Source organism: Aquarana catesbeiana, linkage group LG01 (assembly GCF_042186555.1).
Source record: "Aquarana catesbeiana isolate 2022-GZ linkage group LG01, ASM4218655v1, whole genome shotgun sequence".
Classification (NCBI taxonomy): domain Eukaryota; kingdom Metazoa; phylum Chordata; class Amphibia; order Anura; family Ranidae; genus Aquarana; species Aquarana catesbeiana.
Genome location: NC_133324.1, coordinates 953,817,124 through 953,840,901, shown reverse-complemented (window position 1 = coordinate 953,840,901; position 23,778 = coordinate 953,817,124). Strand labels below are relative to the sequence as shown.

Sequence of the window (23,778 nt, the reverse complement as noted above, 5' to 3'; positions counted from 1 at the left end):
AACATTACACTGTATTCCTGACGTGTGTAATGACGAGGCCCTCTCTACGCCGTCCATTCATTACCACCAGATCAGAGTCTTGGGATCGGAACAGAAAAGAACAAATTGATGGGAGATTGTGCCGAATGTACCCAACCTAGCGCAGTGCCCGTCCGGCCCCAGGATCTAATGCCTGATAATGGTCCGCATGGCGGGAGGGTGTTGTGTCTATGCTCTGCAGACCATTGTGTGATAAAGGATTTCCTGAGCACAAAGGACACACATCGCTCTTCAGTCACTCACACCGTTCTATTGTCAGCTTCACATAAAGGACGTTTGATGTCTCGTATTGCAGATATTTCATATACAGATCTGGAACATAATAATAAAGTGACCCCCAACCCACTCCAATATCCGATGCCATGAAAACGACAGAAATCAGGTCCGTCCATTCTTCATGTTTCCGAAATCTTGATAAATCGGTCAATATAGATGTGTATTAAAGGAGAACTTTACATAATATTCTGCCCCCTCCTATTATTGGGGGGAGGGGGATACCTATTTTTTGGGAACCCCTTCCTATAGGGCCACAATGGCATGAACAGTTGCCTGCAGCCTCCAGGGTCTTAGGAGGCTGCGGGCACATTATGACACGCACACCGCATCATTGGGCACATGCACCGCATTCCACCCACCCTGATATCCCTTTAAAAAGTTTTGAACACGGATGGGGGAACCGTCAAGTCAATCACATGGCTACTGTGATTGGCTGTCACAGTGGTCACAGGATCCGGAGGCTATCCCGCCAGCTACCGATCATTAGAAGGGACAAAGAGCTGCTTTTCACAGCTTGGTCTCTGACGATTACGACATCATCATGTGATGAAACGTATTGGGCGGAGTAGGGTGTGAAGTCATCACGCAGTCTATTCCTTGTTTTTGCAGCTGATGAGGCAAAGCATTCTCGCTGATAAACCCGAAAGAAGCAGCCAGTCCCCTCAAGTGACATCAAAAAAGGATGGTGAAGTGGGACCAGGTATGCTGTGGCAAAGAGGTAGATCCTTAACCTTTTCCCGCCTACCCCAGCATCCTTTTAAAAAGTTCTGAATGCTGGGGGGACGGTTTCACAGGATCAGGAGCTGATTCCGCCAGCTACCGATCATTAGAAGGGACCAAGAGCTGTCTTTCACTGTGAGCATGCTCTCAGCACAGAAACATCGGCCACCCAGTGACAAACATGTGTTCTGTGATTGTAAGGGGGTTGGGGAACACTGGATCAAGGCAGTCAATGTGCATGATGTCACGTGCAGCTCCATCCAACGCGTTTCATTAGGTACATGGCTCAATTCAGGCAGATCGTGGCCAGTCAGGGGGGGGGGGCGGCAGGGTGTTGTACATAGCTTCCTGAAAACATCACAGCACCCTGCCGGCCGCTCCCACCAGCCATGATCTGCCTGCATTGAGCCATGCCCCTGCTAACGTCATCAAGTGACAAAACGTGTTTGGTGGACATCTCTTTAAAAAGTTCTGAACGCTGGGAGGAGGCTGGGAAAGATCAGCCAATCACATGGCTACTGTGATTGGCTGTCACAGTGGTCACAGGATCAGGAACCAATCCCACTGGTAACCAATCATTAGTAGGGACCAAGAGCTGTCTTTCACTGTGAGCACGCTCTCGGCACAAAAACATTGGCCACCCAGCAACACACATGTGCGACATGTGGGCATTAAAGCCAACCCATTGGCTCCCACACATGTTAGGCAGTCGTAAAGGTGTTGAGGAACACTAGATGGAGGCGGCCAACATGATTGATGGCGTCACGTCTGGCTCCACCTAACACATTTCATCAGTGACTTTGCTCAATGCAGGCAGATCATGACCAGTGGGAGGAGGAGGCAGCAGGGTGCTGTACATAGCTTCCTGAAAACATCACAGCACCCCGATGGCCCCTCCCACCAGCCATGAACTGCCTGCATTGAGCCACTCCCCTGACATCATTGTGTGACGAAACGTGTTGGGTGGAGCCAGACGTGATCATCACGCACATCGGCTGCAGACTGGAGGACTGGGATTTTGATTGTATTGTGTTGCAGCTACATCTGACATGCCGGTACCTATATTTAAATTTTATTAGGAAGTCAGGTACAACTTTGGAGCGATTACGGCCACTCATTAGTATAGAGGGCCCCGTAGATCTCTGGTAAGCACTGTGTATTCTCTGTTCTTGTCTGATATTTGTATGTATAAGTCATATGGAGCTGCACTCTTTGGATAAATAATCTGCCTGCCTTGCATAAAGAAACACAGAGACCCAGTGATGACATCACTGCTTCTAAAATAAGGAATGTCATGAAAAGGAAAGTTTAAACTTAGGAATTTTATTATCATGTTGATGGGGGGGAGGGAAGGGAAGTAATCATAAGCAGATTAAACAGCTTTACACCACCTGCCCTTACTTCATCCTTCCAGCTGCCAGTCAGAGTGCAAATACCATGCAAATCCGGCTCTCTGGGATCCAGCAGAATTTGCCTTTGGTTTTCTCCCTCCTCGTTCTGGTCAGCTGAGTCTCAGATACCTGTTTTACACAAGCAGGAACATTTATTTCTTAGCTGCTCATTGCTAAAACGCTTTCACACAGGAGCGCTGAGAGGCCTGGAGACAGGACGAGCTGACCATTACCATTCAAAAAGAGGTGGAGTTTTGTAGACAACATTGAGTGTCAATGGAATGATCATGTAAATCCCTGTGCCTGTGCTGTGTTCACAAATGTTTGACACACATCAGCCCCCTGCTGCAACCTCTCAGCTCGTGACTTGCTACAAAGTTGCAGTGTTACGATCTCATTCACTGAGACTGAGGAAATGCTTCTTCCTGTCTGCAGCAGACTGATGGCATCATCTCAGCCTAGGCTCAAGGATGGTTTTTTTAACCACTTCAAGACCGCAATACATATGTATACGTTGCAGTTTTGAAGTGATTTACCAGGGTTATGACTGAAGCTATCAGACATTTTTTTTATTTTTTTCAGCTTGCGATTCTCTTTCTCATAAAAAGCGATCAGAGTGGCTAAGTTAGCCACTGGATGGCTTTTAGAAGCAGCGGAGAGGGGGTTGTCCAACCCATCACACCCCAACCCTGCCCTAAATGTCTCCTCTATCTTTGGAAGCATCAGGTCAAAGTAAAAAAAACAGTGATCTTCTTCTGCTTTAAAAAAAACATCCGCCCTAGACCGGAAGTGGCGTCATGACGTCACTCCGGTCCTCCTAGATCATAGAGGTGAGGAGAGATGATCTGGTCTCACCTCTGTGGCCAGCCGCATGAGCCATCAGATGGTTGGTGAGAAAGGTAAGTCCAAGAAACCCGGATGGTGATGGTGATGGTTTGTGCAGCTGGCCACCGAGGTGAGACCAGATTTGTCTCACCTCTATAATCTAGATCAGTGATGGTGAACCTTGGCACCCCAGATGTTTTGGAACTACATTTCTAATGATGCTCAACTACACTGCAGAGTGCCAGATCATCATGGGAAATGTAGTTAGAAAACATCTGGGGTGCCAAGGTTCACCATCACTGATCTAGGTGGACCTGAGCAACGTCATGACATCACTTCGGGTCCGGGGCGGATTTAAAAAGAATTTTTTTTTTTTTTAAGCCTAAGATCAATGTTTTTGTTTTTTTTGTTTTTTGTTTTTTGCTCTTTTGCTTTCAATCGATCTTATAGACCCCAGATGTCTCCAGAAAGAGGACCTGTCATCCCTTATTTCTATTACAAGGGATATTTAAAATATATAAAAAAAATAAAAATAAATATATTAAATATATTAAAATAAAATATTTATAAAATTTAAGGGAAAGTGTAAAAAAAGAAATAAAATAAATCGGGGAAAAAAAAGTTAAAGCGCCCCATCCCTCCCTGCTCATGCGCAGAAGCGAACACATACGTAAGTCGCGAGCGCATATGTAAACATTGTTCGCACCACACATGTGAGATATCACCGTGAACATTAGAGTGAGAGCAATCATTCTAGCACTAGACCTCCTTTGTAACTCTAAACAGGTAACCTGTAAAAAAAAAAAATTCAAGTGTTGCCTATGGAGATTTTTAAGTACCGTAGTTTGTCGCCATTGCACAAGCGTGCAAATTTTTAAAGCGTTACATGTTAGGTATCAATTTACTCTGCATAACAACATCTTCTATATTTTACCAAACAATTGGGTTAAATGTAAAAAAAAAATTTGTTTTCTTTTTAAAGCATAAGAGCAATGTTTTTTTATTATTATTTATTTTTTTATTTATTTTAATTTTTTTTTGTTCTTTTGCTTTCAAAGGTAGAGAAGAGATGTGGGGTCTTATAGGCCCCAAGGCCCCAGGTCTCTCCATAAAGAAAACCTGTCATCCCTTATTTCTAATTTCTAACTTGTGATAGGAATAAAAGTAATAAAAAAAGATTAAAGGGACAGTGTAAAAAAAATAAAAATAATAATAATAATAATAATAAAAAAAAAAAAATTAAAGCACCCCCTTCCCTCTGTGCTCGTGCTCAGAAGCGAACGCATACGTAGGTTGTGCATACATATGTAAGCGGTGTTCGCACCATGCATGTGAGGTATCGCCGCGAACGAGCAATAATTCTAGCACTTGACCTTTTCTGTAACTCTGACCTGGTAACCTGTAAAATTTTTTAAAGCATATCTTCTAGATTGTAAGCTCTAACGAGCAGGGCCCTCTGATTCCTCCTGTATTGAATTGTAATGTAACTGTACTGTCATAAAGATCATAGTTTATCACCATTCTACAGGAGTGCGCAATTTTAAAGCATGACATGTTAGGTATCTATTTACTCGATGTAACATCATCATAACCTCAAAAAAGTGGGTTCTATATTGTGTTTTTTATTTTTTGCATTAAAATTCATTAAAATTTATTTTTTCCCCCCCAAAAAAATTGCGTTTGAAAAACCGCTGTGCAAATACCATCTGACATAAAAACAATCAACAGTCTCCATTTTATTCTCTAGGCTCTCTGCTAAAATATATATATTGTTTGGGGGTTTTACTGTAAGTAATTTACTAGCAAAAACAATACAGATTTTTACTTGTAAAAAAAAATATGCCCGAGATGGCCCGGGTCCTTCGGTGGAGCGTTCCGTACGATGATCCTGTTGCTGTATATTGTGACATGTCAGGGGTTCATTCATGCAGATTTGTACTGTGAATTCCAATTTATACAAAACTGGCTCAATTTATTATGTGCTGCCCCAAATTCAGAGGAAATTAATGTGCATTTTGGGATATTCTTATTGATAACTAATTCCCTTGCCCCTTCCTTTGCCTTTTCCTTTCCCTTGCCTTGTCCCTTCCATTGCCCCTTCCCTTGCCTCTCCCACTGCCTTGCCTTGCCCCTTCCCTTACTTTGCCTCTTCCATTGCCTTGTCCCTTCCCTTGCTTTTCCCCTTCCCTTGCCCCCTCCCTGGCTTTGTCCCTTCCCTTGCCTCTTCTCTTGAATTGCCCCTTCCCTTGCCTTGTCCTTTCCCTCTTGTCTTTTCTTGCTTTATCCCTTCCCTTGTCCCTTCCTTTGCCTCTTCCCTTGCTTTGCCCCTTCCCTTGCCTTGTCCCTTCCCTTGCCTCTTCCCCTGCTTTGCCCCTTCCCTTGCCTTGTCCCTTCCCTTGCCTCTTCCCCTGCTTTGCCCCTTCCCTTGCCTTGTCCCTTCCCTTGCCTCTTCCCCTGCTTTGCCCCTTCCCTTGCCTTGTCCCTTCCCTTGCCTCTTCCCTTGCTTTGCCCCTTCCCTTGCCTTGTCCCTTCCCTTGCCTCTTCCCCTGCTTTGCCCCTTCCCTTGCCTTGTCCCTTCCCTTGCCTCTTCCCCTGCTTTGCCCCTTCCCTTGCCTTGTCCCTTCCCTTGCCTCTTCCCCTGCTTTGCCCCTTCCCTTGCTTTGTCCCTTCCCTTGCCTCTTCCCCTGCTTTGCCCCTTCCCTTGCTTTGCCCCTTCCCTTGCCTTATCCCGTCCCTCTTCCCTTTTCTTGTTTTGTCCCTTCCCTTTCCCTTTCCCCTTCCCCTACCTTGTCTCTTCCCTTGCCCCTTCCCTTTCCCCTTCCCCTACCTTGCCCCTTCCCTTGCCCCTTCCCTTACCCCTTCCCTTGCCCCTTCCCTTGCCCCTTCCCTTGCCTTTCCTGTCCCCTCCCCTTCTGTCCTGAAATGGCTTACTCCATTTTCACTGCACACTGTGAGGAGTGTGCACATATACCAGAGCGCAGTACAAGGGGTGGTAATAATGCTCTCTCCTAGGTGCAGAGTGTCCTCCGCTCACCCCGGGATCTCCGGATTGGTAATCCTTTCTATTTTCGGTAGAAATCACAATCTGCGCATTCATTCTTCCCAGCCAGGAGTCTGATGCGGCGGCCCGGCGGCGAGAAATGGCAGCACTCCCAGGAACAGCCTACGTTGTGTATTCATTGTATGTACAGAAACATTGACACCCCCCCCTCCCCCCGCTGTGTATACTATGGGAACGCAGAGCCAGATATGTGCCAGAATCCCAACTCTGCAACCCCCACCATTAAAGGAGGACTCCGCTGAGTGTGTGAAATGCCGGGCATTTCCATTACCAGACGGTCCTGATCACATCCATGATCCGCCATATACAACCTGAGGATTTCAGCAAACTGTATTCCACATCCCTCTGTACCAGTTAAAGCTGAAGTCCAATCTGCTTATATTTTGCCTTTCTTGGCCCCCCCCCATCAACCATTTAAATAAACCCTTTCATGACACACCTTATTTCAGACCCAGGGATGTTATCCCTGGGTCTCTGTGCTTCTCTATGCAATGCAGGCTGATGATGGCTGGTGGGAGGGGCCGGCAGGGGGCTGTACATTGCTTCCTGAAAACATCCCAGCCCCCTGCCTCAGTACTCCTCTCAAGAGCCCTGATGTAAGCAGTGGGCTGGCTCTTTGGAGGAGTTATGCAAATATTTAAATGCCTTGATAGGTGGATGTTAGTCTAGAGGAGTGGGGGTTCTATTTGCATGCAGACCACCCACATATGATTCTGAGCCTCCATGATTGAAAGAACGGAAATGGATGGGGCAGGCAAGGGTCAGGCTGGGGAGGAAATAGATGATGTTGGGTGTCCTCTGGCCAGGAAATGATGGGCTCTTTCTGACTTTTAATTCACATTATCAGAAGCTCACAGTGTGCAGTGACAATTGAGAAAGCCAGTTCAGGACAGAAGGGGAGGGGACAGGAGAGGCAAGGGAAGGGACAAGGCAAATGAAGGGGCAAGACAAGGGAAGGGGCAAAGCATAGGAAGAGGCAAGGGAAGGGGAAAAGCAAGGAAAGGGACAAGGTAGGGGAAGGGGCAAGGGAAGGGACAAAGCAAGAAAAGGGAAGAGGGACGGGACAAGGCAAGGGAAGGGGCAAAGCAAGGGAAGAGGCAAGGGAAGGGACAAGGCAAGGGAAGGGACAAGGGAAGGGACAAGGCAAGGGAAGGGACAAGGGAAGGGACAAGGCAAGGGAAGAGGCAAATCAACGGGCAAGGCGGGGGTAGGGACAAAGCAAGGGGAGGGGCAAAGTAAGGGAAGAAACAAGGGAAGGGACAAACCCAGGGAAGAGGAAAGGGAAGGGGAAAAGACAAGGCAATGGAAGAGGCAAGGGAAGGGACAAACCCAGGGAAGAGGAAAGGGAAGGGGAAAAGACAAGGCAATGGAAGAGGCAAGGGAAGGGACAAACCCAGGGAAGAGGCAAGGGAAGGGGCAAAGCAAGGGAAAAGACAAGGTAATAGAAGAGGCAAGGGAAGCGACAAAGCCAGGGAAGAGGCAGGGGAAGGGGCAAGGCATGGGAAGAGGCAAATCAAAGGGGAAAGGCAAGGGAAGGGACAAAGCCAGGGAAGGGTCAAGAGAAGGGGCAAAGCAAGGGAAAAGACAAGGCAATGGAAGAGGCAAGGTAAGGGAAGGGGCAAGGCATGGGAAGAGGCAAATCAAGGGGCAAAGCAAGGGAAGAGGCAAGGGAAAAGACAAGGCAATAGAAGGGGCAACTCAAGGGAAGAGGCAAGAGAAGGGACAAGGTAAGGAGGTTGGGAAAGGGCAAGGGAAGAGGCAAGGTAAGGGGCAAAGAGAAAGGTAAGGCAATGGAAGGGGCAAGGTAAGGCAAGGCAAATTTTTCCATTGGAAATCATGTCAGAAATGTAGGTTTGGTTCATACCTGCCAAGCAGGGGGGCGTTTACATGCGTCATTCATTTCAGTGGGCTACCCTATGCACAAGAAGGTGGAAACAAAGTCCCAGGTTCTTCTCCAAAAACACACCATGCTGTTTCTGACACCATTAACAATTAAAAGGCGTTTCTGTGTGCGAGGAAAGCATAGATGTGACCCAAACCTTCTAAAGTGATGACTATTTAAATTGACTCTGGATAATTCGCCTTTCTAGATAATAAGCGCCCTAGACCCGCCATGCGTTCCTCAGTGCCTCGGCTCCTCCATGCAGATGTGGTACATGGAAGGAGATTGGTATTACCGGTGAGGAATGTCACCTTCCTATTGTCCTTGTGTGACAACCATCCTCCGATGTCATTCCGCCTCGTCTCCAGGTGACATTCCCTGACTCGTTCTGTAATGCTCAGATCCGCGGCGTCCGCTGGAGTGACAGATAAAACACTGTCATTTCACGCACAATTCCCTCCACGCCGGGAAAAGACAATTTTCTTGCTATCGGCCAATAAACTCCCATCCAGGCACAGCAGCAGTATTGTAATTTGTGCAGAGATAGCGGCCGCCGCCCCTCCCACACCATATTCCAGAGAACCCCCTGATGTCTAATGACTGGCCGCGTGTCGATGATAACCTGGGCTCTGCATGGTCAGCAAAGCTCTCCTACTGGTGAAATGTCTTCTTCCAGACATACAGTATCTCACAAAAGTAAGTACACCCCTCACACTTTTGTAAATCTTTTATTCTATCTTTTCATGTGACAACACTGAAGAAATGACACTTTTCTACAATGTAAAGTAGTGAGTGTACAGCTTGTATAACAGTGTAAATTTGCTGTCCCCTCAAAATAACTCAACACACAGCCATTAATGTCTAAACCGCTGGCACCAAAAGTGAGTACACCCCTAAGTGAAAATGTTCAAATTGGGCCCAATTAGCCATTTTCCCTCCCTGGTGTCATGTGACTCGTTAGTGTTACAAGGTCTCAGGTGTGAATGGGGAGCAGGTGTGTTAAATTTGGTGTTATCGCTCTCACTCTCTCATACTGGTCACTGGAAGTTCAACATGGCACCTCATGGCAAAGAACTCTCTGAGGATCTGAACAAAAGAATTGTTGTTCTACATAAAGATGGCCTAGGCCAGTGATGGTGAACCTTGGCACCCCAGATGTTTTGGAACTACATTTCCCATGATGCTCCACCGCACTGCAGAGTGCATGAGCATCATGGGAAATGTAGTTTGAAAACCTCTTGGGTGCCAAGGTTCGCCATCACTGGCCTTGGCTATAAGAAGATTGCCAAGACCCTGAGATTGAGCTGCAGCACGGTGACCAAGACCATACAGTGGTTTAACAGGACAGGTTCCACTGAGAACAGGCCTCGCCATGATCCACCAAAGAAGTTGAGTGCACGTGCTCAGCCTCATATCCAGAGGTTGTCTTTGGGAAATAGACGTATGAGTGCTGCCAGCATTGCTGCAGAGGTTGATTGAGTGGGGGGTCAGCCTGTCAGTGCTCAGACCATACGACCAAGATAAACTTATTTGGTTCAGATGGTGTCCAGCGTGTGTGGCGGCAACCAGGTGAGGAGTACAAAGACAAGTGTGTCTTGCCTACAGTCAAGCATGGTGGTGGGAGTGTCATGGTCTGGGGCTGCATGAGTGCTGCCAGCACTGGGGAGCTACAGTTCATTGAGGGGACCATGAATGCCAACATGTACTGTGACATACTGAACCAGACCATGATCCCTCCCCTTCGGAGACTGGGCCACGGGGACGTATTCCAACATAACGACCCCAAACACATCTCCAAGACAACCACTGCCTTGCTAAAGCAGCTGAGGGTAAAGGTGATGGACTGGCCAAGCATGTCTCCAGACCTAAACTCTATTGAGCATCTATGGGACATCCTCAAGCGAAAGGTGGAGGAGCGCAAGGTCTCTAACATCCACCAGCTCTGTGATGTCATCATGGAGGAGTGGAAGAGGACTCCAGTGGAAACCTGTGAAGCTCTGAAGAACTCCATGCCCAAGAGGGTTAAGGCAGTGCTGGAAAATAATGGTGGCCACACAAAATATTGACACTTTGGGCCCAATTTGGACATTTTCACTTAGGGGTGTACTCACTTTTGTTGCCAGCGGTTTAGACATTAATGGCTGTGTGTTGAGTTATTTTGAGGGGACATCAAATTTACACTGTTATACAAGCTGTACACTCACTACTTTACATTGTAGAAAAGTGTCATTTCTTCAGTGTTGTCACATGAAAATATAGAAGAAAATATTTACAAAAATGTGAGGGATGTACTCACTTTTGCGAGATACTGTAAATGTGTCCTTGTAGTGTTAAGTGATAGAAGGTATCGGGGGCCAATACTGTGTGTCTCAGGGGCCCCCAATGGGACAGTACTTATTTATTTCAGATCCTATTCAGCTTCACTGTGAGTGATGTCACTGCCCCAGATTTAGTATTTCTGGGGGTGTGCTTAGGGTCATCTACTACAAATGTGTGTCTCACATATACAACTAACACGTTTCGGAACAAGCACATCCCCTTCTTCAGGGAGGAACAATGCTTTGTAAATATTGATTTCAGATCCTATTCAGCTTTCACTGTGAGTGAGGTCACTGCTTCAGAATTAGTTTTTCTGGGTGTGTGGTTAGGATCGCCTACTACAAAGTTAGTCTCGCCGATACAACCAACACATTTCGGGACAAGGATTCCCCCTTTTTCAGAGGTTGAACAACGCTTTGTAACTATTGATTTCATATCCTTTTCACCTTCGCTCTGAGTGATGTCACTGCCCCCAGAATTTGTATTTCTTCGTGTGTACTTGGGATCGCCTACTACAAATATTTGTCTCTCAGATACAACTGACGCGTTTCGGGACAAGGACTCCTCCTTCTTCAGGGGTTGAACAACAGTTTATAATAACCCAGTAAGCCTGAACTCAGACTGGCATGGTGGTTCCATCAGAAATTAATGGCACCGCTGCGCATCTACTAAATGGCTAAGCGTTTCTCTGCTTGCACTTTGCACACATTCCAGACACACAAAGGTCTCAGTGTCTTTGCCAAGGATCCCCCAACCTACTAAAACACCCCTTACCAGAGCTGCATCCCCACCCTTTCCTTTGTCACAGACCCCCCAGTTACAGGGTATCATGTGACAGTGTGCGGGTCTAACAGCCAATCGCCAGGCTCAAGCATTGTCACATGACCTAGGAAGGGACCTTTCCTCCCAATCATCCGGCACCAGTCTACTCTGGGAATTTCATTACTGGCTGCAGCAAAGGAAGAAGTGGTGAGGGAGGGCTGGCAGGGTTTGTATGGACGGGTTTCAGGGGAGGCGCCCCTTTGCAAACACACCGCTACTTTGTCCAAGTTGACGGTCTGCTTTTCTTTATTGATGTATGGCGCCATCTTTGTTCAGTCATCATCCAGGATCACCATCTGCTTCCTGGAGGGGAGTGCTGACTCAGAGATGACAGACCTGATGTCTGTGGAGTTCTTGGCAGTGTTCGCAAATGTCTGACACAGATCAGCCCCCTGCTGTAGCTTCCCACCTTGTGACTTGCTACAAAGTTACAATGTACAGTCTGATTACTGGGGAAGGGGAGCCTGAGGAAATGCTTCATCCTGCCTGCAGCAGACTGATGACTAGACATGTGGACTGCTGAAAAATGTTTGTTTTCGTTCCATTCGTTTTGTTTGTTTTTTTTTTCAATTTTCGGGTCATTCATAAATTTGAAAATTCGAAAATCCGAAAATAAAGAAAATCCGAAAATTTGAAATAATAGCTAATAATAACTAACTATTACATTATAGGTTTTGGAATTTCCTTTCAAATTTGGCTGTTAGTGAACGTAACGAATACGAATTATCCGAAATAACGAATTATCCGAAATAACCGCATCCAAACGAATGGAACAGAACAAATTAATAATAAACAATAATAATAATAAAAAGTTTTTATTATTATTATTATTAATTCATTACATTCCATTCGTTTAGATACGGCATTTGTTATTTCGGATAATTCGTTACGTTTACTAACAGCCAAATTTGAAAGGAAGTTCGTACACCTATAATTTAATAGTTATTATTAGTTATTATTTCAGATTTTTCGAGTTTTCGGATTTTAGAATTTTCAAACTCATTAAACGGGTTTTCCAAAATAACGAACGTGTTGAAATTCGCTAAAAAACTAATTTGGAAACGAAACGAATTGCACATATCTACTGATGATCTGATGACAGCATCTGAGCCCTAGGCAAAGTGACTGGTTGAGGGGAGACTGAGGAAATGCTTTTTTCTGCCTGTAGCAGACTGATGACATCATCTCAGCCCTAGGAAAAGTCACTGGTGGAGGGGAGACTGAGGACATGCTTCCTCTTGCCTGCAGAAGACTGATGACATTATCTCTGCCCTACGCAAAGTCACCAGTGGAGGGTAGACTGAGGAAATGCTTCCTCCTGCCTGCAGCAGACTGATAACATTATCTCTGTTCTAGGCAAAGTCACTAGTGGAGGGTAGACTGAGGAAATGCTTCCTTCTGCTTGCAGCAGACTGATAACATTATCTCTGCCCTAGGCAAAGTCACTAGTGATGGGGAGACTGAGGAAATGCTTCCTCCTGCCTGCAGCAGACTGATGACATCATCTCAGCCCAGACAAAGTCAATGACTGGAACTCGGAGGGGGGGGGCTTTCCTGAACAATGTTCCTGTGGCTGTATAATGTGACATGTCAGGGATTTATTCTTGTGAAGGGTCTGACAGGTCCACTTTTAGGGCTCCCTTTCCCCAGAAGTGGTGATACTGATTGGGTTACACTCAGAGCTCTGGTTGTCGGAGGGGATCGGCTCTATGGAGGTATATTCTGTCCTTATCATGGTGACGTTCGATGTTCACAGAGAATCCGTTCGTCTTCCTTTGATACGTCTTATTCTCTAATATATCCGAAATGCCGATTCCACAAATAGAGCGTCTGCCATTCATTGGGCAGGTGCTGTATTAATGGTCCAATCACCAGCTTTTATTCTGATCAATGGAGTTGTCAACGTTGAGAAGACGAGACAATGGCGTCACCAGACCGCCACATCTGCGCTATTTACTAAACAGACGCCAATTATCACAAATAGATGTTTTCACGGCTCCCTCTGGCTGTAAAGTGCCGTGTGACTCCTGGATATTAGAGAAACGTTTAGCCTGACGTAGAATTTATTTTATATTCTAAGGAGGTGGAGGCTTCCTGGGGGGAGGGGACAGGGGAGGGGACAGCCTGCTGCTGCTGTATTCCCGACCAATGGCAACAGGGTCTGACTGTCTGCAGGTGTTTTGGCAGCCAATCCTGATTGACTAAGTCAGCCCATCACTGCTAGGAGAGAGGGAGGGGCATGTTCCTCTGTTGAGTTATTATGCAGTCTGCGTAATCTGATCTCTCCTGTTCTCCTTTTTGTTGGGGATGTAAAAAAATAAAAATAGCAGCTCTGAGTGCAAGTGTTAATTGTGAAGTAATTATATACAGAATTTTGTATTTATCTTATTATATTATTATTATACAGGATTTATATAGCACCAACAGTTTGCGCAGCGCTTTACAACATGAGGGCAGACAGTACAATTACAATACAAATCAATACAGGAGGAATCAGAGGGTCCTGCTCATTAGAGCTTATATGATGAAAAATTAATTTTGCATTCAACAGTAAGGGCCGGTTCACATCACACGCAGTCCAGTGCGTTTTGTTCTGCATTAGAAACGCATGGAAAGTAGGTATATGGTTTCCAATGGCATAGTTCACGCCAGTGCAGTCAGGTCCAAGGTGTTCCAGTTCCAGAAAATAAAGTAGAACATGCTGCATTTTTTCCTGCACTGGACTGTACTGGAATGCGGTAAAACGCATAAAAAATGCACCAGACCCCAGTATAGGGAAAAAAACAAAAACAGGAAAGAAGAATAAAAAAAAAAGCATCTGGAAAGCATCCGAAAACGCATCAAAAGCGCACCGGAACGTATCAAAAAACGCAATGCGTTAAAAATGTGCATGCAGAAATGCATCCGGAACAGATCTAGCCACTTTAGCCCCGGAAGATTTTACCCCCTTCCTGACCAGAGCACTTTTTGTGATTCGGCACTGCGTCGCTTTAACTGACAATTGCGCGGTCGTGCGACGTTGCACCCAAACAAAATTGATGTCCTTTTTTCCCCACAAATAGAGCTTTCTTTTGGTGGTATTTGATCACCTCTGCGATTTTTATTTTTTGCGCTATAAACAAAAAAATTTGAAAAAAAAGCAATATTTTTTACTTTTTGCTATAATAAATATCCCTCAAAAATATATAAAAAAACAAATTTTTTCCTCAGTTTAGGCCGATATGTATTCTTCTACATATTTTTGGTAAAGAAAAAAAAAATCACAATAAGCGTATATTGATTGGTTTGCGCAATAGTTATCATCTACAAAATAGGGAATAGATTTATGTCATTTTTATTATTATTTTTTTTTTTTTACTAGTAATGGCGGCAATCTGCGATTTTTATCATGACTGCGACATTATGGCGGACACATCGGACAATTTTGACACTATTTTGGGACCATTGTCATTTATACAGCGATCAGTGCTATAAAAATGCACTGATTACTGTGTAAATGACACTGGCAGGAAAGGGGTTAAATGCTAGGTGGCGATCAAGGGGTTAAATGTGTCCTAGGGAGTGATTCTAACTGTAGGGGGATGGGCTACCACTGACATGACAGTGATCACTGCTCCCGATGACAGGGAGTGGTGGGTGATCTCTGTCATGTCACTGGGTAGAACAGGGAAATGCCTTGTTTACATCTCCCCGTTCTGCCTCTCCGTGACACGATCGCGGGACTCTGGCGGAGATTGAGTCCAAGGGTCCCATGGGCACGCTCATGGAGTTTGCGGCGGGAGGGCGTGCGCACACCCACAATGCCGCGATTTAAAGGGGACGTTCCTGTATGCCCATTTGCCCACCCCTGCCATTGTGCCAACGTACATCGTTGTGCGCTGGTCGGCATGTGGTTAAAGTTTGTTTTAGTGGTGTGGACCAGCGGTTTCAAATGGCATAGTTCACACCAGTGTGGTCTGTTCCACTTCCAGAATAAAAAGTAGAACATGCTGCATTTACCTGCACTGGACTGTACTAGAAGATGGTAAAACGCACCGAATGCACTGGAACTCATCAACAACACACCGGACTTCAAAAATGTGTTAAAAACACGCATGGAGAAATGCATCCGGAATGGATCTGCAGTGCGTTTTTGTGGTGTGAACCGGCCCTAGGTCTCCTGTACAGAACGTATAGTAAATTCTTCCCAAAGGGGACAAAGATTCCCATGAACACCTGGCAGAGATCATAACCCCTCTCCACTGCATTCAAATCTCACAAACGTGGCTGAACTTCCAGTTTTAGTGTAATGGATATTATTACAATTATCGCGAAAGTGGTTGCAAACCTCAGACATGAAATATGAACAAAACACATGCCTCTATAGCAGGGATATGCAATTAGCGGACCTCTAGCTGTTGCAGAACTACAAGTCCCATGAGGCATAGCAAGAATCTGACAGCCACAAGCATGACACCCAGAGGCAGAGGCATGATGGGACTTGTAGTTTTGCAACAGCTGGAGGTCCACTAATTGCATATCCCTGTTCTATAGTGTGTACTTGTCTCAATCCAGAGCACTATGTGTCATTTCTGTCTGCTGCCTCCTTCCTCTGCTATCAGCATGAGTCACTTCTGACAAGTTTTCCTGACACCAAGAGAAAAATGGTGACAGGGGAGGGATCTCCAGCCTGTGATTGACAGCCTCAGCTCTGTTCCTGTGTGCTGTGTGAAGGGGGGTGTGTCCCTTCCTTCCAATCAGCTCTTCGAGCTCTCCTCACTGATGTAACTCCAGCTCTCCACCCCCTGCTTTTCAGAGCTGAGAGATCCTGTGTAGATTCTGCACTTTAAACAGATGTAGAGGAGAGAACGCTGCAGATAAACAGGTACAATTTATGTAGGAGGATTTGTTTCATCTCTGTGTATCACCTGAGGCCAGTCACTTCACTGGGTATGTGAAGGGTTTACAACCACTTTAAAGTAGAAGTCTGGTCAGAAGCTAACTAAGCTTCCACCTGCTCCCGTCCCCATTCTAACCCCTAGGGCAGGGGTAGGCAACCTTGGCCCTCCAGCTGTGGTGAAACTACAAGTCCCATGAGACATTGCAAGACTCTGACAATCACAGGCATGACTCCTAGAGGCAGAGGCATGATGGGATTTGTAGTTTCACCACAGCTGGAGTGCCAAGGGTGCCTAACCCTGCCCTATGGTAACCTCCCTGTAAAGGAAAGATGAGTATACTTACCTAATCTAAGAGCGCTCAGGCTCGGTCACTTGATCTCCCCAGCGGCCAACTTCAGGGGAGAGAGCCAACAACGAATGGAATGCCCAGACAGTGATGTCACCTATAGACTTACTATGAGGCATCCGTTGTGCACTGTCCTTCCTCTACACCAGCCTTTCTCAACATTTTCAACACAGAGGAACCCTTGAAATAGTTCTCAGGGAACCCCTGCTAAAAATTAGAAATCTACAACTCATGATACATTAACGTGATAGTCAGTTGGAAGAATGGTCCTTACACTTGTGGTCATTGGGAAGAATTACCTCCTTACAATTAGCTTAAAAGATCAATGGTGTCGGTGGGAACTTATCCGAGAGGCAGAAATGGCCCAATGCTGAAGGAACCCCTAGCAACCTCTGGAGGAACCCTGGTTGAGAATCATTGCTCTACACTGAAGCCGGCACTGGGACCTGATCACGTGACCAGAATGGAGCGCCCTTAGATTGATAATTTCTACCTTTTGAAAGCTGTCTCCAAAACAGGTGTACCCATTGGGAGAGTTCCCCTCATGCTCTGGTGACAACTGTAACATTTTAGAAGTTTCCTGACAATTGCCACCTCAGTCAGGAAGTTAGGAGAATTCTACTCAAAGGAGACACAGACAGATGTTAGAATTCATCACCATTCCATCCAACATTTAACTGGCTGGAGTTGAATTTGAAGCAAATATTGGCCAAATACAGGTCAAGTGATGTAGTCAAGGCTGATCAGTCCTGAACCATCATGACTGCCCGTATATGGCCAAAAATGTGTGTATACTCAACCATCACATCTATATGAGCTTGCTGGACATCCAATTCCAAAACCATAGCTGCTCTTATAGAGTTGGCCCCATCTGAAGCTATAACAGCCTCCACTCCTCTAGGAAGACCTTCCACAAGATATTGGAGGGTTGTGTCTGTGGGAATCTGTGCTAAAAGAACATTGATGAGGTCAGGTGCTAATGTTGGACGAGAAGACCTGGCTCACCTGGCTCAGTGTTCAGAGGTCAGGGCACTGAGGAATAATCAAATGTCTCAATACCAAAATGGTCCAAAATGGTCCAAAATGGTCCAACTATTGGAGAAAAGGTGTTTAGTAGGGTTGAGGTCAGGGTCACTTGAGTTCCTTCACTCCAAACTGGTCAAACCATGTCTTTATGGAGCTGGCTTTGTACACAGGGGCCCAGCCATGGCAGAACAGAAAATGCTCTTCATTTACCACTTGAGCTCCGGAAGGTTTTCCCCCTACCATGACCAAACCATTTTTTTTTTTGCTATTCAGCAATGCGCTTCTTTAACTGGTAATTTCTTAGTCATGCAACACTGTGCCCAAATGAAATTTATATATAATTTTTTTCACACAAATAGAGCTTTCTTTTGGTGGTATTTGATCATCACTGGGGTTTTTATTATATAAACAAAAAAAAGACCGAATATTTTGAAAAAAAACACTTTTTACTTTCTGTTGTAAAATATATCCAATAAAAAACAAAAAAAAAATCTTCATTAATGTAGGCTAAAATGTATTCTACTACATGTTTTTGGTAAAAAAAAAAAAATCCCAATAAGTGTATATTAATTGGTTTGTGTGAAAGTTACAGCATCTACAAACTATTGCATATATGCTTACATTTTTTTTTATTATTATTAGTTAATTAATGAATTATATCATGGCGGTGATTAGTGACTTACAGTGGTATTGTGATAGCACAGTGGGCAATCTGCCACTGACGCTGGCTGGGGGGTACACTAACTGACTAACTGCCACTGACCTCACCAGTGACACTAATACAGTGATCAGTGATAATATTAAAAATTAAACACTCTGATGAGTAACAATTAAAACATCAAAGCGGCGCTCCCATCAGTCAATTCATATAAAAACTGACAGGCTAGTACAAAATCACTCCTGTGTACATAAAGATCTTTGAGGCGACTCAACTAGAAATAAAACAAGAGTCTCTAGTGGATATATAGGATATAAACAGCAATAATTGATGAGTGCACCGTTCACCAAACACTTTTCCACCGCGTGCTCCACACACCCACAAGGGGTTCAAACTCACCAAAACCCGGAGGTTGTCATGCCCCAATCAACATCCTATGGTCTGTAAATCTGGATAACCTCATAGGGTAGCTCAAAAATCATCTCCGAAATCCACATGCATGTAAGAGAGACTCCACATAGTCTGCTGTCAGCTGTCACACTGCAAGCTACCTCCGTACATCCTGCAACCGGTTGTGTGTTTAAACGGGAGTGTTTAAAGTCCTGACCTCAACCCGATAGAACACCTTTGGGATAAATTAGAGTGGAGACTTCGAGCCAGACCTTCTTATCCACATCATTGCCTAACCTCACAAATGTGCTTCTGGAAGAATGGTCAAATATTCCCATAGACACAAAAGTAGAGGGATTGGGGTAAATTGGCCCCCGGGACTTTGAAGGTGCTAGTATTATCAAGTGAGTACAATTAAAATAATGTATGCAATATCTAAACTCTGTAAAATGAATCTTTTATTCAAAATGTATTATTAACATGAATATTAAAAACAACCAATCTTTCAATCTGAATCACTTAATAATGACAAGAAATTTGACACAACCACTCAATGAATACCACTCAACATGTTTCGCTCAATTCATGAGTTTCATCAGGAGTTTTTGGTACATATGTGGCATACAAGCCCATCGAAAATTGGAGGGAAGTCAAGTATAAATTGTAGAGATGGAAAAACTCACATTCAAGGGTAACTAGATATGTTTCACCCGCCTGTCTCTGACAGTGGCTCTGTGGCTCAAAGGGGAGCTGTATGCCTTTCTCCCCTTCCTTATGCATCCACTCCATCACACAGCATACTGGGGCTGTTTGATTATGGACCTTTCACTTTGACATATAAGGGCGTTCTGCTGAAGTGTCATCCATTGGAGACTCTGGAGCAGCTGTGCTCTGTTTTCAACTTTGTTAACAAGGCTTTTTTAGCCTTAATATACTTTGATTCAACCTAAGCTCCTCTGTTGGCCATAACGTTCGGAGGGTCCTAGGCAGGTGAAACATATCTAGTTACCCTTGAATGTGAACCACTGGGTTTTTCCATCTCTACAATTTATACTTGACTTCCCTCCAATTTTCGATGGGCTTGTATGCCACATATGTACCAAAAACTCCTGATGAAGCTCATGAATTGAGCGAAACATGTTGAGTGGTATTCATTGAGTGGTTGTGTCAAATTTCTTGTCATTATTGAGTGATTCAGATTGAAAGATTGGTTGTTTTTAATATTCTTGTTAATAATAAATTTTGAATAAAAGATTCATTTTACAGAGTTTAGATATTGCATACATTATTTTAATTGTACTCACTTGATAATACTAGCACCTTCAAAGTCCCGGGGGCCAATTTACCCCAATCCTTTTCTTTTGTATCTATTTATTAGAGATGTGGTGCTAAGGGAAAACTGTCCCTACCCTCTCAAATTAGAAATTCCCATAGACACACTCCTAAACCTTGTGGACAGCCTTCCCAGAAGAGTTGAAGCTGTTATATCTGTAAAGGGTGGGCCAACTCAATATTGAACCCTACGGACTAAGACTGGGATGCCATTAAAGTTCATGTGTGTGTAAAGGCAGGTGCCCCAATACTAATAATATATTGACAATATAGTATACATTCCGCCATCTAGTAGGTCTGATGGTCAGGTGTCCACAATCTTGGCCACATAGTGTAGTTCCCATATTTTCCTGTTACTAGAAACAAGGTGTCAATGTGTAATTTCAGAATATCTGTGGGAGGATAACATTGCTCTATAGATTTTTCCCAGCCTCTCTCTAGCACTTCTCTAGTTTAATAAATGAGCCCCCTGTGTCTGCTTAATATGATGGAGGTTACAAAGAGTTAACGAGAGCACGCTGGGAGGACGCAGCGGAGATGGGGGGGGCATCTCCGCTGCAGAACACCCAGAATCTCTGTGACGGCGCTGGCCCCGGGGCTGTGTGTTATTATAGAAGCACCAGCTGAGAGCTTTGTGTGTGCGGAGAGTAACTCCGACAGGCTGTGATTAATGAGGCCTTTCTTCTCATCCCATCATGTCTTCATCGTGGAGTAAACCTGCCATTACAGTACGCCGCTCCAATTTCTGACCTACATAGCCACGTTCCGTCTGCCCTCCCAGACCCCTCACTGCTCCGAACCCCACATTTATCAGCAGTGAAAACTATCTGGGCTCCCCATCGTCACCAGACAGAGGGAAGCCTTTAATTGTCAGCTGGAATGAAAGTCTAAAAGTCGACAAAAACACAAAAAATTCCTTCAATGAAAATGATTCTCCTGGTGATGTCTCGTATGAAAGAAATTTCTTACCAGCGATCTTTCTCTGATCAAAACGAACAAATCATACATTTCTTTAGACTGCCATCTTGTGTCTGTGGGTCACTTTATTGATTGGGCAGTTGTGAAATAAAGTCAATCACCAGATTCCTAGTGATTTGTAAGATGAGAGATCTCAATGAAACAATTGGGCTCATTCCCACCACCAACTCAACGCAATCGCAAGGCAAGGTCAAACAAAATGCTAATATTTTTATTGGTGCCAGGTGAGACTTGTGCCCTGGGTTAAGGTTAACCCAAATTCTAAACACTGAGACCCCATTCACACAGGGACGACTTGTCAGGCGACCTAGTCTGTAGACCTAGACCGTTCTGTACTATGGAGCCGTTCTAAGGGGAGCGACGCAAGTCGCTCCGACTTAGAAAAAGGTTCCTGTACGACTTCGGGGGCGACTTGGGGCGACTTGCATAGACTTCTATGCAGAAGTCGTTTTGCAAGTCGCCCGGCCATTCGTTTGCAGGTCGCCTCGCTGAGGCGACCGGCAAGTCGTGTTGCCCCTGTGTGAATGGGGTCTAAAGGTGGCCATACATGGCTCAGTTTTTTTGAGCCAGCAGCCTTTAATGGAAAAACTGAACCGATTTCCCCATCCACACATTTGAGGTGGTTGCGGGAATCCTCCCCGCTGTATCATTGTATTCTGACAGTGGGACTCCTCCACAGTCAGATTACACTGATCAGTGCTGCCGCTCTTTGGCTGCTGCGCTGATTGAAGCAAAATTTTTCTACAAGCTGGTTCATAAGAAGGTAATCATTAGATTGACTTCTCATGAATGGAAACAGCCATAAAAAGATTTAAATTTGGCCAGTTCCTGCTGAACCGGCTGAATTTTCATCCATCTGTGGCCACGACAAGTTGTAGTCCAGCATGAGTAGAACTGCTTTTGAATGCATAAATAACTCTCATCGAAAAGACACAGTCATCGTTTTATAGTTATACCTTCCTCAATGTGATCTGAGCTCCTGCTGAGTGATTGTTTGACTGGAAGGTCATACTGTATAGCCAACAGTGTGTGAACCCCTCTCCAAATGATTGAGTTTAGGTGTACCCAGTGAAAAGTACTGATAATACTACAGCATACAAAGACATGTCAGAAAATTGTGTGCTTCAGTCTTGTGGTAACTACTTGATTGCACCCCTGTACATAAAGCCAGCTCCATGAAGACATGGTTTGGCCAGTTTGGTGTAAAGGAACTCGAGTGGTTTGCACAAAGCCATCTCTATAAATAGTTTGATGAGTTTAATTTGAAGGAACTCAAATGGTCTACACAAAACTAGCTCCATAAAGACATGGTTTGATGAGTTTGCTGTAGAGGAGTTCAAGTGGTCTTCACAAAACCATCTCTATATAGACATGGCTTGATGAGTTTGGTGAGACAGAACTCAAGTGGTCTGAACAAAATCAGCTCCATTAAAACATTGTTGATGAGTTTTACGTGAAGGAACCCTAGTGGCCTGCACAAAGCCAGATCCAAAAAGGCATGGTTTGATGATGTTGCTGTAGAGAAAATCAAGTGGTCTGCATAAAGCCAGATCCATAAAGCCATGCTTTGGCCAGCTTGGGGTGGAGGAATTCAAGTGGTTTGCACAAAATCAGCTCCATAAATCATCTCCATAAATACATGGTTTGATGAATTTGGCTTGAAGGAACTCTAGTGGTCTGCAAAAAGTCAGATCCATAAAGACATGGTGTGGTGAGTTGGTTTGAAGGAACTCAAGTGCTCTTCACAAAGCCAGCTCCATATAGACGTGGTTTGATGAGTTGATTTGAAGGAGCTCTGTTGGTCTGCACAAAGTCAGCTCCATAAAGACAGATTTATATGAGTTGAGTTTGAGGGAATACAAGTGGTCTGCACAAAGCTAGCTCCATAAAGACATGGTGTGAAGAAGCTCTAGTGGTCTGCACAAAGTCAGCTTTATAAAGAGGTGGTTTGATGAGTTTGCAGTGGAGGAACTCAATTGGCCTTCACAGATCCCCGACCTTAACTCTGTTGAATACCTTGCAGGAATTAGAATGCCAATAGCATGTCAAAAATATTGCAGAATTCCCAGAAACACTCCACAAAATCTTGAGGGAAGTTTTCCTTGAAGGAAGGGGGCCTTTATATCAGCAATGGGGAACCAACTCCATAATAATGGCCATGGTTTTGGAATGGGATGTCCAGTACTGGGACAAGTTCACTGTTAATGCATGCTGTAGAGTGGGTTTACTGCCCTGTGTCCCTTCTCTGCCTCCTTGCTCTGCTGTGCCTAGGACAGCTGCCCCTCCTGCCCACCTCTTGTCCTGGCCCTGGGGATGTCCAACAAGATCATATATATGTGTGTAATGGTCAGGTGTCCTTCAAAGTTTGGCCAAATACTGTTACATGGTTGCTGAGTGATTTGACTTTTTTCTATGTTGGAAACTAAAGAATCTCCACTTTTTAAGCTAATATTGTTATGCAATGCAGCTGTGGATAACCACAACTCTTCGGGGGTTTGCAGCTGCCTAGAAAAGAATTGTAGTCAGTTACAGCGGTTTGCGTACCCATCTGCAAATCAGCAGAGGAAGTCAGTAGAGAGCTACAGCTACTACAAATCTCTGCTATAGAGTTTCTAGTATGACATGACCCTAATGGAAGTTCCAGCTACCTGGGTCCAGGAGAATAACAAGGGTCAGGTCTGAATAACAATTTTCTGATTGGAGGCCATTGGTGGTCTTCAGTCCCAAAGGAAAACACATAATGGGAAATTAAAGAAAATGACAAATATAATAGAGGAGAGGATGGGGCAAAATGCTCGATGAAAAACTCCTTTTCAGGAGAAGGAAATGATTG

The 23,778-nt window shown here is 44.7% G+C and overlaps 1 protein-coding gene across 1 annotated transcript in view; it reads left to right on the top strand.

The window, feature by feature from the left end:
• The window catches only part of DNAI1 (dynein axonemal intermediate chain 1), a 241,688-nt gene that overhangs the window by 217,436 nt on the left and 474 nt on the right, over positions 1–23,778 (top strand). The window lies entirely within an intron of this gene.